Below are 16,216 nucleotides of genomic sequence, written 5' to 3' on the forward strand. Positions count from 1 at the left end.
GAACCACTGCACTGAAAACCACCAAAGCAGCCTAGTAACCTCCGGGGACCCACAGGAACACGTGACAACCCGGGTTGCAGGCATCTGATTGTGTGGCCAAGGACAGTGGAGGGACGGCGCAGGTCTGTAAGCCTATCCGATGGCTAGCCACAGGCCAGGGCCCAGGAAACCGCCCCTCTGGACTTCCAATTCAAGGGCCAAGCTTTAATTTTCAAGGCGTAAGCATCTGAATCATCTGTCACGTGCTCACTGCCATTCAGAATCAAGGCGTAGCCAGTAAGAACAATATAAAGCCATCAGCATTTAAATAAAAAATTACAGAACACTTTCCTAGAAATAGGCCCAAGATCAAGTTTTCCCAGAGCACCAGTGGCAGGCTTAGGCCAGGAGACAAACCCACGGCTGCTTGTTAAATCAACTCAAGCACTAGATTCTACAGCTGTAAAAATACAGTGGTTTAAAATCCAAAGCTTCTAATAGCCACCCAAATAGATGCTGTACTAGAATTACTTAAAACACTCTCTCTCTCTCCAACTACTCTCAGTTCAGAAATTTCTTTCTTAAGAGACAAAGGTAAGGAATAAAGAAAATGCCCAGTGCGTTAGGTTTTCCCACAACCGCACTGGTTACTGGTTCCCAGAAATGGGAAGGAGGTATTATCGCCAGCCCTTACCACCGCTCTCCAGTCACATGAGCCACAGAACAGAGACACAAAGGGAATTGTGACCCTAGCCCGCCAGGGCTTCTCCCTCCATATCTAGTTATCAGATATGGATCCTAGCTAGTGGTCATGGATCTGGGGGTCAGAAAACCCAATATGTGTGGGTTGTGAAAGAGTTAATCTGTGAGGAGTTCTAGAGCATGAGTAAACAGGAAACTCTGGCTTCTGAACATGACCTCTGTCAAAAGGAAGCATAAAGAGGGAGGGCTCACCCACGCGATGACTATAAAACATTACATGTATATACGGCCACGGCAACATCGTGGCTCTATGAAGTGACATAGTGACCAACCGTAATGTGGGACGCTGGCACAGAAAAGGGACAAAAATGAATAAAGTATGCACTTCAGTTAGTTATCAATTTGGTTCATCATTGTGACAAAATATACTACATAGCATTGTGAGATATTAGTAATATGGGAATACTGGGTGTGGGAATATAGAATTCTATACCGTCTGTAATTTGTCTGTAAATCTAAAACGATTCTGGGGCGCCTGGGTGGCTCAGTCGGTTGAGTGTCTGACTCTTGATTTCGGCTCAGCTCACGATCCAAGGGTTGTGGGATCAAGCCCCGCCTTGGGCTCTGAGCTAAGCATGGAACATGCTTGGATTCTCTCTTTCTCTCTGCCCCTCCCCTGCTCTTGTGTGCTGTATCTTAAAAAAAAAAAAAAGAAAAAGAAAAAATCCACAACTATTCTAAAATAAAAGTTGCTGTTTAAACAAATTAGGGGCTGCTGTCCTGAGCGAGACATTTGCAAGATACACAGGTGGGTGTCTGCATTATTTTCTATTTGTTTAAAATATTTTTGAAATACTCCCTAACTTAAAATATTTTGCAACTGGCCACCGTACAGATTACATGTGCACACGCTCCCTTCTCCCCCAGAAAAGGACTGCTGTTTGTTTAGACAAACCGCTGTGCGGGAAGCAGGCCTGAAACACACGCTCTCACCGACAGCCGCCTCGGATCCTTTCAGTCTGAGTCCCTGCGGACCGCCGGCTCTGTCACCACGGAGGGGACACCACCCGCCACACACCTCAGGATTATCCCTGGAGGAAAACCGTGGAGGATGTGAACTTGGTCCCGGGTGCTGCCCCCGCTCCAGTCTCTGCCTGGCCTCTCCCACCGACCGCCCTTCTTCCAAATTCTGTCATACTCACATTCTCTTGGACCCGATGTCCAGCTAGATGCCTTCAACTATTAGCTGAGGGCTGCCTTAGGATGCTACTCCTCCAACAGCAGTGGCAGTTTAGCGAGGGCAGGGGAGAGCCCTGAGCCCACGGGAGTGGACTGAGTGGTGGAATTTCAAGGCACTGTGATGGCAGAGGGCCACCTGTGCCTTCAGACCAAGCTTCTTTGCTTCACACCGGACTGCATCTGGTCAGGGGTAAAACCCATTTCCCTTGCCCCAGGGGCCTCTCTAACTGAGGAATGATTCCATGCCAGGCCAGAGCTCCTGATGTTGCAGAAATTAAGTAACCTCCTGGTTCTCATGTTTTCCAACCTCCGAAGGAGTTAGAAACAGGTGGTGAACCCGCCAGGATGGGAATGCAGGGGAAAGGGGGCCGAGAAGCCTGGGCAGAGCCCGTACACTGCATTCTAATCCCCGGAATCTCGGACGTTCCCGGCTGCCCACATGTTCCCGAGGCTGGCTATTTTCGCTCGGCTGTTCCAGCGCCAAAACCAAGGAATGTGTGTGTGGCGGCCAGCCTTCCCCCGACACCTCTGCCTGGGGCCTCGCCCAGACCAAATGAGTGAGGATGGGGGGGGGGGGGCGGTGGGGAGGGCAAGGAACATCATTTGGGAGTTCAATAAATAAAACTGAAAACTTACCGGTTTGTTCTCTACCCCACACAAGTCGGCATCTTGTACCTACTGGCTCCTCTTTCCCCTCACCTGTGCCATTATCCCACTCTGAGCTGTTGTCCCTCTACCCCACAGTGGAGTCAGATCCAACCTAGCCTGAAAGGGCCCATTAAAGTCCTAAATGCAGCCAGGGTTTCTCTGCTTTCTTTCACCCCATTCATTCTTTCGCTACAAAATATTTATTGAACACCTACTATGCGCCGGGTCCTGAAAATCCCTTCGGGGTGGAGCCCACATTCCGGGAAGGGAAAACGCCAATGAGGGAATAAGGGAGTACACACAACTACGCGTACAACGTCAGGAAGAAACCTAGAACGGAGGTTGGGAAGCTGGAAGGACAGTTCTGATCTCTTAACTGGCCCTTCAAATATACCATTACTTAAGCTGGTTAACGGTTCTGTGTTGCCGCCCCAGCTAGGTACCCCACGTTCGAGGACAGGGGCTGTTTGGGGCGTCTGTGAGCCCAGGGCTGTGTACTCTAAATGTGCGGCCAATTCGGCTGAATGAGAGAATTTCTATAAAGCAGCCGATTCCTATTTTCGAACCTTAGCACTTCTGGCTGCAAAGGAAAGTCGGGAGATTAATCGGTCCCGGTGGGGTCACGCGTGGTGAGTCACAGGGGCCGCACGGATGGAGCACACTCCTACCCCCTTCCTGGGTGCCTGGGCGCCTGAGTGCGGCACTGACGTGTCACCAGTGAATTGGCCAGATGTGATTCCTGCCCTCATGGTGTGTACGTTTTGGTGGAAGACAGCCAAAGATAACCAATAGGGAAGAATGTCAACGTGTGGCCATTTCTTTGAAGGGAGCAGGTTGGGGGATGAGGAGAGCGACAGCAAAGAGGTGGGAAAGGTTGTCTGGAGAAAGGGGACGGATGACAAGGAGCCGGCCAGGCAAAGGGACGGGGAGAGCGAGGCTCCCGGTGGAGGGCACAGCACGGGCAAAGGCCTGGAGGTGGGCATGTGCTAAGCGTGCTTAAGGAACTGAGCACAGGGCCAGGGCCCAGAGAGAGGCGGGAGCCAGCTCGCACAGGCCCTTGTGGCACACTGAACACAGTGTGGGTTTTACCGTAAGTGCCATGGGAAGCCACAGAAGCAGGAGACAACGTGAGATTTGTATGTTAAGAAAATTACTCTAACAAGATATCCTCAGAATCAGGGTGACCACGTGTTACTGTTTGCTGGGGACAATGTCATTTTATTCACAGCATCCCCTTTCATTGCCCAAAGTGTTTGCAGATCAGAAAAATTTATATGGCCATCCTCTCCAGAAACCATTATTATACACAGTATATCTATATCTATATCTGTATTTTTTTGTTGAGAGAGAGAGGGCGCAAGTGAGCAAGGGGTGGAGAGAGGGGGGCGGGAATCGATACCACATGGGGCCGAGAGAAGGGCTCACCCAGGTCTCGTGTTTTACCCGAAGTGGGGCTCAGACTCACCAACTATGAGATAATGACCTGAGCTGAAGTCAGATGCTTAACCACTGAGCCACCCAGGCGCCCCGCGATTCAGTACTGTATGAAACCTCATATTGTCTGGGCCAATCAAGTCCCCTTCAGGCCAAACATTCACAGTAGGAGATACAAAATATTCTATAGAGACAGGCTACGCCTATCCTCCAGCCAGATAATTAGAAAAAGGGCCTACTGTATTCTGTTTTTTTTTTTGAAAGAAAGGAAGAAAAGAAAATTCTATAAACTTCTCTCCACGATGTCGTCCATGTTTCCCAGCTGCCACGCAGGGAAGACTTTCCCGCGGATCAAATCTAAAATTTTCGTGGCTCGGCCGGAGTCTGTCCTCACTCGATATGGACAAACAGGGTCAGTGACGGCTCCCTGTACTGAGATACTGAGAGTCCTGTTCTCGAAGAAGCCTGCCAAAGTCACCTCTGAGGAGCTCCAGGTTACATAACCCCTGTTTCTCTAACCTCTCCTCTCAGGTCTTATTTTTCAAATGTTCAGTCATCCTTGTGGCTCCTCTGTTTATCCTCGCCAAGCTCTTCACACTGACACAGTACTTCTAAAGTTATATTCCAGAAGCGCTCTGCTATTTCCCCTACCAAATCTTTCCAGAAGCTTCAGATCTGCTCTCCTGCACATCTAAGCCGTGGACTGGGAAACTGGAGCCGGTCCGGCCATACCATGCCGGCCCTCCTGTCTTGCTCTCACCTGTCCTCCCTGCACCAGACCACCTAAAGAGAGGATTAAGCATAATCTTACCGTGTCTGGTTTACAAAGCCATGCATGGGTGACAACCTCTACCGGCTTGGATTATGTCCCCCTTCTCCTATTCCATTTTAGAACCACAGAATGTCAGGGTAGAGGCCACCTTAGCAACACTCTTTTCATTTAGCAGATTTATTTAAGGCTGAGCTAATAAAGAGCCCGCGGAAGGGCTGGAGCTCGCCCTGGACCGGAGCTCGCCCTGCACTGGAGCTCACCTTCTGCTTTCCCATCCCTCCACTATGACAAGGAAATGTCACTGCCCTCTGATTGTTTTCTATCGACCTGTGTATACATGCCCTTTCCTGTCTCCTTCCTTGACCTAATTTGCTTCTCGAGAGCAGAAAACAGATTTAATGGGGTCTTTGTATTCTTCACAACATTGTATCTTCTGTGTAGCCAGGACTTCACATATTTGCGGTCCAGGGCATGCAGGGGATTCTTAAGGCTCCTCCTCGATTTTTTTTTTTTTTTTCAAAGGACACACACCATTGAGCAAGGGTAATGTTATCAGCCTGTCGGTGGGCACAGGCTCTGGGGACAACCAGACCCAGGTCCAAATCCAGGTGGTGCCACCGGTTTACGAGTTACTAGGTAACGGGCTACCGGAAACAGAAGTCCATCTTTCCTCCTCAGAAAAAAAAGGGGCGAACAGACCTCCTACCTCGCGGTGAAGACTAATAGAAGCACACCAGGGCCTCAGCATGTGTGTTCTTCCCTGAGCACCAGCTTCCCTTGTTTCGTTTACACAAGCTCCTAACATTTTTCTCTCTAGGTTAAGCTTTTGTGGAAAGAGAAGGAGGGGAGAAGAGAGAAACCCACCCCCAACGGTACTATCGCTAGCGACAGTATTTTTTCCCCCATCCTGAACTACTTAAAACCCCCCCTCGGATGAGAGACAAAACTACGCTGTCACCTACATCCTTCTGCACATTTTTTCAAGCGCTGAGAACACCAGAATGGGGGGGGGGGGATGGCGGGGGATTCCTGAGCTTATTTGTGACCTAAGTAGGAGTTAGGAAAGTATTTAAATTTAGAGAGAGGGCTAAGAAAAGCCTCCTGATGAGGTGTGAGCCAATGGAAAATTGCACAGGGAAAATTAATAGGAAAGGCAGTATGTGGGCTAATACTGCAGCAGAAAGAAAGGGGTGAGGCAATCCCAGGGCCTTGACTGTGTCTTCCTGTTATGATTTATAAACTGAGGGAAGCCCAGTAGGCATTCTGACACTCAGGACTGATACCATACTGACATCTTGTGGCTGCAAATATCATGACACTTAGGTGGCCCCAAAGCAAAACGGACCTGCATATTAATATTACTACCATCTGTCAATTTTGCAGCATTTAAAAAACTTCAAATGTTGTTTCAACCACAGGCTCGCTGTTTTCACACCATGGAAACAGAAGTGAGGAAAGGCAGCTGCTCAAGCATCAAGGAACACGTATGCTGGAGACATTGGCATTTGGGCTCTGACTGGGTCAGTGCTGGTATTTCTCATAAATGTCACTGTTTTCAAGCACGTGCAACTCTTGGCTGAGCCGTTCTTATCTGGCACCTGAGATTTCGGGTAGGAGAGTTCCTAAAACTTAGCGGTTGTTTTAAAAGTGAAATGAAAATGGCAGCTGGAGCTTTCAAATACCAACCCCTCCCTCCCCTTCCCCAATGAGATCTAAGAGAGGAAGGAAGGAAATAGAAAAATAACCTGGTTCTTCGGAATTTCAAAATTAAATTTCTCTTTGCAACCATACCCAAGGAGCAACCCGGTCACGGATGCATGCCCAGATCCCTCCGTCCTGCAGAATCCCACGTTGTATTGAGTGTCTAGCTGCCTTCAAAGCGCTTGGGGGTTCTCAGAGAGCACACGGCCCAAGAGGAGGCAGATGTGGGTCCCGGTACCAAAAAAGCAAAGGAGACGTGGAGAAAGGCCAGCATGGGCCCGGAGAGTTCTGGCATGGGAGACGCCAGGAAAGGCTTCTGTGCAGTGTCTGTGTTTTCGGATGAGAGCTTGGTGCAAATAAAGACGGGCATAAAGGCATTTACAGCAGAGTGGTTAAAGTCACGGGCCTGGGGATTCAGAAACAACAGGACTCAATTCCTAGGCCCGTTACTTCCTAACTACACATCTGAGCATGTTACCCAAGCGCTCAAAAACCTCATTTTCCGCATCTGAAAAGCAGGGACACTAACTCCTTTCATACTATAGTTCTGAGGAGAGAACGCAGTAACGTGCCAAGTGATGGCTCCGCACACACTAAGGACACACAGATGATAATGATCGTTGTTAGCAGCTGGAGGGAGCAGCAGGTGCAGGGAGATGGCCGCAAAAGCAGGAGTGTGTGCGAGCACGGTGGGCGCATGATGGTCAAGGACAGGAGTTGGGGGGCGGGGCTAGGCTGGGGAAACGGAGGTTACTGAGCACTGGGCTGAGGCACCTGACCAGCTCGTGCCTTTTCTGTGCTCCCCAGGTGTTGCCTGACTCAACACCACCTAGATTTTTCATCTCTGTACCCTCTCTCCCCAGAGGTTATTTTGGCTACCTGAGGGCACGGGCCACATGTCACAACGCATGCAGCAGAGAGGGCTGTGCACAGCGGATGCCGGTGCCTCACTATGACGGGTCACTTTGGGCAAATGAATCAAGCTCTTCTGGTCTCAGGTTCCCCATCAGTAAAATGTGAGTAAAGAACAGTACCTGCCTCCTTTGGTTGCTGCGATGATTAAATGAGATAATAAGTGGAGAGACACGAGACAGACTCAATGAAGGACGATCGCTATCAGAGCCCCACCTGCTCGCTGTCGCTTCCTATGAAATCCAGGCGCAAAGACCTGAAGAAATGCCTGGGACAAGGCAGAGAGGATTGCACAATATCTCCACACAAATATGTTGTAAGGGATTTGTTAAGAAAATTAGGTTATCGTCCTATTCTCCACATTATGTAACTTCTCAGTTCTAAAGCACAGCTCCAGAAACACACTGCAGTGGCCCAGCCCTTAACTGCTTTTCCAGACTAAACCTTTGCAAATTTCCACCAAAATAATGAAATCAGCACCACCTCGTCCCAACCATCCTAACACATGGGTAAATGATGTTACAATAAGATCATCTAGCCCCCAGATCTTTTCCTAACAAGGCTCTAATGATAGAAAGGGCCCCAAAGTACCTTCTTTTAAAAATAAAAAATAACATGTCTTTTTGTGCATCATAAAAAGATGGTTTGACCGTAGAAAAAAGGGGAAATGTAGAAGATTACAGAAAATAAAAGTTAACCCATAACTATCCAAAGCACAGCTAAGTTTGTGCACTTTGCTATATTCTTTTTTTATTTTTTTTTTAACGTTTATTTATTTTTGAGACAGAGAGAGACAGAGCATGAACAGGGGAGGGTCAGAGAGAGAGGGAGACACAGAACCTGAAACAGGCTCCAGGCTCTGAGCCGTCAGCCCAGAGCCCGACGCGGGGCTCGAACTCACGGACCACGAGATCGTGACCTGAGCTGAAGTCGGACGCTTAACCGACCGAGCCACCCAGGCGCCCCCGCTATATTCTTTAATATGGGGTCAGTTTTATCTTTCCACGTAGTATAACTGAAAGATCTTGTTTAATATTTCACTCTTCATAAAAAAAAATTACTGAGCACCCATTTAGTACACAAAGCTGAGCTCGACACTAAGAGGTATCATAAGACACGTGAGATGAAACCCATGTTTTCCCAAAGCCTGTGCTTTAGCTGAGGATACGTGACAACACACAGGAGAAATAAATAACGGTCTACGCTAATGCTTATGAAAAGGAGTAGTAGAAACAAAAATGTCTGTAAGGGGCTCAAAAGGGAGATAAGAGGACCATGGTCTTGAGAGGGTTTCATGAACGAAGAGCTGAGTCCGACCATGAAGCACTACGATTTCAGAGATAAGTTGGCATTGCTAATAAGTTAGTAGTTTCCCCTCCTTCTCCCAATATACAGAATGATAGTTTCACTGAAATCATTCCCATTGCCACGCCTTGGCTATCACGGACACAACCGAGCTCCTGCAAAAGCTATTTCTGAAAATGCCATAATTTCAAAGCACTTTTTATTTACTTTAAAAAAGATTTTTTTTAATGTTTATTTATTTTTGAGGCAGAAAGAGACAGAGTGCAAGTGGGGGAGGGGCAGAGAGAGAGGGAGAACACAGAATCTGAAACAGGCTCCAGGCTCTGAGCTGTCAGCACGGAGCCCGACGCGGGGCTCGAACCCACGAACCGTGAGATCATGACCTGAGCCGAAGTCGGACGCTTAACCGACTGAGCCACCCAGGTGCCCCTCAAAGCACTTTTTAAATTTGGTTTTTATTCATGAGGGAAACTTGGAGCTTCGAGTGGACATCAAGAAGTTACCTGAAGAATGAGAAGTGAATTCCGAAGGTCCAGATTCCTGGTATCTAAATAATACTCGATGCAAGAGATCACGTGCACCACATTAGCGAGAATAAAATTTGTTTGGTAGACACAACCCTATTACACGTATGACTTTCAAGTTTGGAACCACTTTATCGACCTAACTTAACCCCTGGGGAGAGAATTTAATGATTAGCCTGCCTTCAACTACTCATTCACTCAGAAAACACTCATAAGAATTTCGGGGTGTCTGTTAATAAGTCCGGAAGGGGGCTAGATGCCGGAGGTAATGGTGAAGGGAACCAGACGGACGGTGTTCCTGCCCTCCTGGAGCAGAGAGGTGAGTAAGAGCGTCTCTCCCTCGCTCAAAAATGAACCCGTAAACATTACAAACAAAACACAAAAACCAAAAGGATATTCAAGCTCTAATCTGAGTGCGTGTCCACACTCCGACTCATTCTACTGTACCATTTAATGTCTCAAAAAGAAAAACAGGTCATTTGAAAATACACTAGCTCTGGCAAGCTGGGGGATACTGTCTGTTAGAGCAGATTGGCCGAGAGCCCAATCTGGGGTTTAGGATTCTACTTTGAAACCATACCCTCAGCTCCTAGACCATCATTTCTGGTTTGGTGGTATATTTAGTCTTGGATGGCCCTCACACCACCAGATGTTGGACTTGTGTGAAATGGAAAGTTTTCCGGCCAAGTTGCTGAAACCCTCAATTCTAGACCAGCCTTCCACAGCAGCTACAGGTTCATGAGAGGCAGGGTGGGGCGGGGGTTACTGTAGCCAAATGCACACGGTGACTCTTCCGAGCTTTGGCACCACACTTCCCACGAGGAAGGCAGGGTGGTTATATGTCAGTGACTCACAAGTAGAGTGATCAGATCCTTTGTTGTCCAGACCACCGGGACACCCTCTCAGAGCGAAAGGGGACACGATTAATAATCACGCCAGGCCAAATGTGTACAGCGGGTCGGGCCAGGACAAAGCAGAACTCACTGTCGCCCTGGTCATGAGGATTTCTTCTACCCTCTAGCTTAAGGTCTAGATGACAGCCAGTCAGGAGGCTTTGTTGGGTCTGGCCCCAAGCTTAACAATCTCACCCAGTTGCCAGTAGCAACAAGATACTTCTAAAGAGGAAGCTAAGGAAGAGGGCTCCGAGGGAGGACGAAGTCAGTACAAAAAGCATTCTTCTCTGGAGCCTGGAGCTAGCCTCAACCACCTGCTCTAAGCCTTAGAGGCAGCCTGGTTTTCTGACTCGGTCCCGGACCAGGGCCAGAGAGGGATACGAAAATAAGAGAAGGGGAATGTGGCACCGACACAAAAACCTCTCACCTGCAGGGCACCAAACTGACAGTCTGTGGCACTTGTGGCCCAACAAGAGTTCTGATTTGGAGCCCCCCTGTGGGCTCCTTCTCCGCTGGAGCCCCGGGTCCCTTCAAGAGACTGCAATGCCTCCAACACGTGCACGAGATGCAGGTTGAAAAACGTATCTCATTGTAGGGGAACCGGACCCACAGCGTCAATATCATTAGTGTTATGATGACCAGCACCACACAAATGCTTTTTTTTTTTTCCAAGCCTAAACAAACACAAGTGGCCTGTACCATTTGTGCGTCTGTCAAAAGAATAATTCTCAAGGCAACGGGCCAGCTTTGAAAGACCCAGTATCCCGCCCTTAACATAGAACGCTATACCTAGTAGTCACTTACCAAATGTTCCCTCAACTGAACAGAACCAAATAAAGTATTTTTTCCCGAATGACCGACATTGGAAAGGGGGACAAGTGGCTCCTTAATGCCGACTGGTTAGAAAGAGATGTCTACAGAGTGGCTGAAGCCCCAAGACTTACTATCCACCCTTTACCTCGGTTTTCCACTGCATCAGGTTAGAAACTGATTTGATTTGCTGCCCCAGATGGGTTTCACACCTTCCCCCATATTTGCCAGTGTGTCTTTTTCCATTACCCATGTTTCAAAACAGACTCTTTAATTTATGAGCATTTAGGGCTGGTGAAAGTCTCCAAGCCCCGGGCTCAGCACAGACTCAGGCCCCTAAGTAGTAACAGCTGAGTGGGTTCGTGTGTGTGTGTGTGTGCGCGTGCATGTGTGTGTGTGTGGTGGGGACTGTCTCCTGTCCCTGGATGGATGGACAGGACTACGGACCCCATCCTCAAGCCAGTCTCCGTGGCTGTTCCACAAAAGGAGCACTTAGAGAGTAGTATTGCTTCCATGGGAAAGAAGAAAATCCTCTTTCTTTGTGTGGGATGCCAGAAAAAAGTGGTTCCTAAATGCCCGTCCCTATTCTGTTTCTGATCTCTAGTAAGAGACAAGACATATCAAGGACAGTTCTTTTTTTTTTTTTTTTAATTTTTTTTTTAACGTTTATTTATTTTTGAGACAGAGAGAGACAGAGCATGAATAGGGGAGGGTCAGAGAGAGAGGGAGACACAGAATCTGAAACAGGCTCCAGGCTCCGAGCTGTCAGCACAGAGCCCGACGCGGGGCTCGAACTCACGGACCGCGAGATCATGACCTGAGCCGAAGTCAGATGCTTAACCGACCGAGCCACCCAGGCGCCCCAAGGACAGTTCTTTATTTGCAGGTCATACTCTGGTTTGGTTATAAAAATATCCTATCTTTTGTGAAACGATTTGTGACAGCAGATGGTATCATTTTTTAAAGTCTTTTACTGACACAAGGAAAGTTAGCATGACTATGTTGATAAAGTTTTTTTGATAAAAATTTTACTGGCCCGTGAAATGCAAAAGTGTAGGAAACGCTGCCTTTGACTCCATGCCAGGGCTCCCGAAGAACAGGAAAATGGCAGGATGCCTGGCTGGCTCGGTCGGTAGAGCATACAGCTCTTGATCTCGGGGTTGGGAGTTTGAGCCCTACGTTAGGTGTAGAGATTGGTTAAATAAATAAATCTAAAAACGAAAAAAGAACAGGGAAATGGTAATGGAGGTGGAGGGGGTGGGGAGAACATTTTTCCCTCAGAACTTCAATCCAGGGAGACATAAACCATACACTGTAAAGGGGAAGGCAGGCAGCAAAGATGTCTTCAAGGACCTACTCTACAACAGGCTCTGTACTTACATTATCTCAGTTAATCCTGGTAACTACTCTGCAAAGCAGATACTGCGTTTTCTTCTTATGGTGAAGGACTTAAGTAGGGGGCATCAATGCAAAAGACTCATCCAAGGTAATGCCATGTAAGTAGTGGGAGGCTGGGATCCAGTCCCAATGCCTGTTTTCTTTCCCTACAGTATGGGGTGTGAAGGTGAAAGAAAGGGGTGTGGGCCCTTGATTGCACAAGCATAATACAGCTTGCAAATTAATCTTTGAGTAGTGGGGGGGGGGAGCCTATTTCTGAGCATATTGCATTATAAAATCCAGATGATCGCAAAGACATTACAGTGGAATTTTGTCTACCCTCCGTATCTGCCGGTTTATTGGAAAATCTGGTCTCTGGAACTGCAAAGGCCCTGGAAATGACCTTCATCAAAACAGGCCCAAGTTCGATACGAACCAACAACCTAGTATCAGATGTGTCTCTGCAAAGTAACATTATTCAGCCAAATCTAAATTACCCCAATCATCATCATCCCTTTTTTTTCCTAACCTTTGGGTATTTTATTGCTTGTTGCCTTCTCGAGAAAAAAGGCTAGGGTAGGCTCAAATGATTGTTCCTTAGAACTATTATAGTTTAAGTGGAAGGATTTTGAAAAATCCGAGGACCAAAGAGTTCACTCGAGTATTATCTGGGGATCTACTTTAACCGTGTTACTGCTACTTTCCAAAATGGTACAAATCACATTATGGCTGTATTCTTAAGGTCCATACAGTATTTGATATTAGAGTAATAGTATCAGTGCATGTAATTATCACAAATAATGACAGGATTTGCCATCTCAATTGGAAAACGGCTCCTTTGCCTTAACGACTCCATCAAGTGTTGGTGAATAATGCTAGGCAAGCACTCATTCATACAACAAACATGTAGAGTGTGTCTATTAAATGCCAGCCATCGCTCAGGGTGATGGGGAAGCAGAAGCGAACTAAAAATACAGACAAAAACCCATGCCATCATGGACCTTTCATTCCAGTTGGGAAGAGACAGATAACAAACAGTGAAAACTGTACTGCTTGAAAATAAAATGGAAAATTTTCATCTAAAACAAGAGCTTTCATTTCCGACAGTTTTCTGGGTACACAGACACCCACGAGTTGCTCAATTGAAAAAAAAAAATTAAGCTTATTTATTAAATAACCTCTACATCCAACACAGGGCTCAAACTTGTAACTCTGAGATGAAGAGTCAATGTGCCCTTTTGACTGAGCCAGCCAGGCGGCCGTCAAGCTTCTTTTTTTTTTTTTTTTTAATTTATTTTTAATGTTTATTTATTTTTGAGACAGAGACAGAGCGTGAGCAGGGGAGGGGCAGAGAGGGAGTCACAGAATCTGAAACAGGCTCCAGGCTCTGAGCTGTCAGCACAGAGCCTGACGCGGGGCTCGAACCCATGAACTCTGAGATCATGACCTGAGCCGAAGTCAGACGCTTAACTGACTGAGCCACCCAGGTGCCCCAAGCTTCTTTATTTTTTTTTTAATTTAATGTTTATTTTCTTTTTGAGAGAGAGAGAGCGCGTGAGCATGAGCAGGGGAGGAGGAGGAGGAGGAGGAGGAGGAGGAGAGAGAGAGAGAGACACAAAATCTGAAGCAGGCTCCAGGCTCCGAGCTGTCAGCACAGAGCCCGACTCAGGGCTCGAACTCAAGAACTGTGAGATCATGACTGAGCCAAAGTCAGATGCTTAACCAACTGAGCCACCCAGGTGCCCCTTTATTTCTACATATTAAGAGAAAAAATTATTTTGCAAAGTATTTAAAACAATATACATAACTCAAAGCAAAATCATGCAAACATCATCTGTTAATATCCATTTTCCTGAAATACCCTCCTTGCGTTTTTTCACTTGTGGGGGTTGGAGTAATTCAAGGGACTTTGCTGAATCCTTTTAGAGGATGGCCCCAGGGAGGAAAACCCTTTCCCAGCATAAGACTCTCTCGCTTGCAAGGTCCTGCCAAGTCAAAGTTACCTCCTATAAAACCAACCATTCATTTTTATGCTGGACTGTTAAATAACATGGCCATGTCTTATTCAGAAAACTTTGGCAGAAACTTATGAAATATTCTAAGAACGAAGGCCAAAGGGTGATGATGAGGCAGTGCGATCGAGACTGAGTGTCTGATTCACGACGCTTCTCTTTGTTGTTAGGAATTGCTAACAGATGAAAAGACAAGTCCTCTAAAAATCCCCTCTTAAGTAGTCACCTATCATGTACGTGCAACAGAGCACATTGGGCTCATCTGGGAAGTTACTACAAAGGCAGCTGCTGACTTTCAGTACCCTAAGCAGGCGCCTGGTGGATAAAAAGGGCTGCAGAGCATGGAAACACCTAGGCAGAGAGTGGGAGACTACAGTGGGGAAATCTATGAAATTCCATGGAAATAAGTCACTGTATGAAATGAGGACCGTTTTTTAAAAATGTGAGGCAACTGAGACATAGTTTTCAACCTGTGTTCAGATTTTTTCCCAACATTTTCCAACTTAATTGTAAAAAAGCAAAAAGGAAACAAAGTGATGTCACTTGTTAGTTTCACTTGAAGTAATCAGAACCAAGTTTGCTGCCAAGGCGGTGAATTGTATGTTTACCTAAGCACTGACTGGTGTTCGTTTCGAAGTGGAGGGAAGATCACAAGGGTGAGCTGGAAGACTGATTCTAAGTAAAGCACATATTCCTTGAAAGTCCCACAAAGGCGGTGGGACAGAGCCCTCCCTGGTGGAAGCGCCGACCTCAGGTTATTTCCCGTTGAAAGCACTTTTACTTTCAAGATCGAACACATAAGACAGCAAGACAATAATGCAGCCTGACTGCCTTACAACAGGATGCAAAAGCATGAGATGCAGAGAACACGGACAAGGACGCTGTAGGTTTTGCATCTCTAGATTTAAATCTCAGCAAACCAAGAAGGCAAAGAGCCCTCCAAGCGGTTGGCACAGGGTAGAGAATGTTTTTAAAAGAATTGAAGAGGAGCGTTCAGTTTAAATATACATATATAGAAGGCAGCCTCAGCCCCGAGCGTCATGTGGCCGAAATTTTACAGGCTTGTGGAAGGAAGGCATGGAGTACAAACAAATCAATGTGGACAGGAGTGAGAGATAAACAGTTTTAAATGTCGCGTACAACTAAGATGTTTCTGCAGCTAGGTTCACTGCCAAAAGGAGAGACTTGGAAAATTTCAGTCTGGCTCTCGCAGTTGTGGGGTTTTACCACACCACCCAAGACAGAGCGGTGCCTTCCTCAGAAAAGCAACGATGCCTCGTGCAGGTAGAACTCCAAGGTGAGTGGGTTTGTTACAGACGACGCTGCCTAAGTCAGGGCTGTTAATACGTCCCAGTTTTGGCTTTCCTTCTTTTTTGGAAGGAAGCGAGGAAGGTCTTGTAAATTTCACATTATCTATTTGTCAGTTGGAGACTTCCAGCGCTAAAAAAAAGGGCATGAGTTACTAGGAACCTTTCTGCTATTTACAATGCAAAGTACAGATCGTCAGTCACCATCCTGACTTCAAAATAGTTTTCATTGATCTTTGTGTTGGTTTAAAACTTAAACTTTAAATAATGTCTCCCTCTCTTTTGGTGTAGGGGGAGAAGAGAAGTTTTGATTTCTGTTTTGGTCCTGACCAATGGTATTTCGTAAACATTTACTAAGATGATTGTCAAGTCTGACCTAAACTGTTCCCATGATGAGGATATGAACCTTCATCGAGCACTTGGGATTCTCTCTCTCTCTCTCTCTCACAATCTCTCTCCCTGCCCCTTCCCCACTTGCACGTGCGCGTGTGCGCGCGCGCGCGCACACACACACACACACACACACACACACACACACAGTCTCTCTCTCTCTCTCAAAATAAATAAATAAACTTAAAAAAAACACAGAGATAGGGAGGAT

At 46.9% G+C, this 16,216-nt stretch overlaps 1 protein-coding gene across 4 annotated transcripts in view; it reads right to left on the reverse strand.

Annotated features, from left to right (window-relative positions):
* Window positions 1-16,216, reverse strand: part of JAZF1 (JAZF zinc finger 1) — a 340,318-nt gene that overhangs the window by 166,676 nt on the left and 157,426 nt on the right. Inside the window, exon 1 of one of the 4 annotated variants that reach the window (XM_042920927.1) lies at window positions 4,814-5,253. The exons of the other annotated variants lie outside the window; for them this stretch is intronic. The gene's annotated coding sequence lies outside the window, so the exon portion shown is untranslated. Of the gene's footprint in view, window positions 1-4,813; window positions 5,254-16,216 lie in introns of those variants that run through there. 4 annotated transcript variants of the gene reach the window in all.

This window comes from Panthera leo, chromosome A2, assembly GCF_018350215.1.
Source record: "Panthera leo isolate Ple1 chromosome A2, P.leo_Ple1_pat1.1, whole genome shotgun sequence".
Lineage (NCBI taxonomy): Eukaryota > Metazoa > Chordata > Mammalia > Carnivora > Felidae > Panthera > Panthera leo.